We start from the raw sequence: 1,017 nt of genomic DNA, 5'->3' as shown, positions 1-1,017 counted from the left end.
TATATATATAGAAGCCGGGTGTTTAAATGCAACCCTAAACACTTAACCTGTCTGCAGAAATAATAATAATCGATGTGTACAACATGCAGCTAACGGTGGCTAGCAGTTGTTGCTAACACGTTAGCGCAGCTACAAGATGCAATGAACAGCGACGATCAGTTTTCTGACATTAAACCAGTTATTATCTACGACATCATACCTTAAAATGGACAGTGTTTTGCTAACATGAGAAAGCTCATAGATTCTCATGTGTCTCGATGCGAAACACCACAGAATTAAACATAACTTCCGCCCTTTGGACTACTTTGATTTTCCATGTTAGAGTTCAGGAAACAACTGAGAGGCTCATTATCGCCACCTAGCGACAGTACGAAATCTGGAGGTACACACCACAGAAATCACACAGGATTTTAGACCATATGATGGTAAAAACTGCATTTTTTTAACTCTCAAAAAAGATACAGCTTAAACCACAGACTGTATGAGTTGATAGGCATTGTTATTTACATAGAGTTAATTTTAATAAACTTTACAACAAGGCTCCCCTTATAGAGGCCTTATAAAGAGTTTATAGATATTATATTAATTCATCTGTAAACACTTTATAAATCATTAATAAATGTTTATTATGCAATAACTAAGGACGAGAAAGAGACAAAACAGTCCAGTTTCTTACCAAATAATGAGACAAATCAGTTCACGTACATATGACATCTAAAGGTGCTTATTAAACATTTCAGACTAGGTTAATATATTGTAAGCACAATAACAATAAGAAACACATATTGTAACATTATGTTCTATATTACTGCATTATAAATATTCACAACTGTCAAAGGGAGACTTATAGAAAAGTGTAAAACAGTACACTGTTTATTAATGACAAATAAACATTTATAAATACCAAAAGTTATTCTTTAATGTGAAAATTTCTTTTTAAAACTTAGTGTTGATTATCAATATTTGAAACTATTGTTCAAACATGTAACTATTGTCAACAATGATGTATCAAAAAAG

The 1,017-nt window shown here is 32.1% G+C and overlaps 1 protein-coding gene across 1 annotated transcript in view; it reads right to left on the bottom strand.

Annotated features, from left to right (window-relative positions):
* Window positions 1-1,017, bottom strand: part of skic8 (SKI8 subunit of superkiller complex) — a gene marked incomplete at its 5' end in the record, with an annotated part of 38,215 nt that overhangs the window by 35,478 nt on the left and 1,720 nt on the right.

The sequence above is a fragment of the Austrofundulus limnaeus genome, unplaced genomic scaffold, assembly GCF_001266775.1.
Source record: "Austrofundulus limnaeus strain Quisiro unplaced genomic scaffold, Austrofundulus_limnaeus-1.0 Scaffold1226, whole genome shotgun sequence".
Lineage (NCBI taxonomy): Eukaryota > Metazoa > Chordata > Actinopteri > Cyprinodontiformes > Rivulidae > Austrofundulus > Austrofundulus limnaeus.
This window is presented reverse-complemented; position numbering and strand designations above follow the sequence as displayed.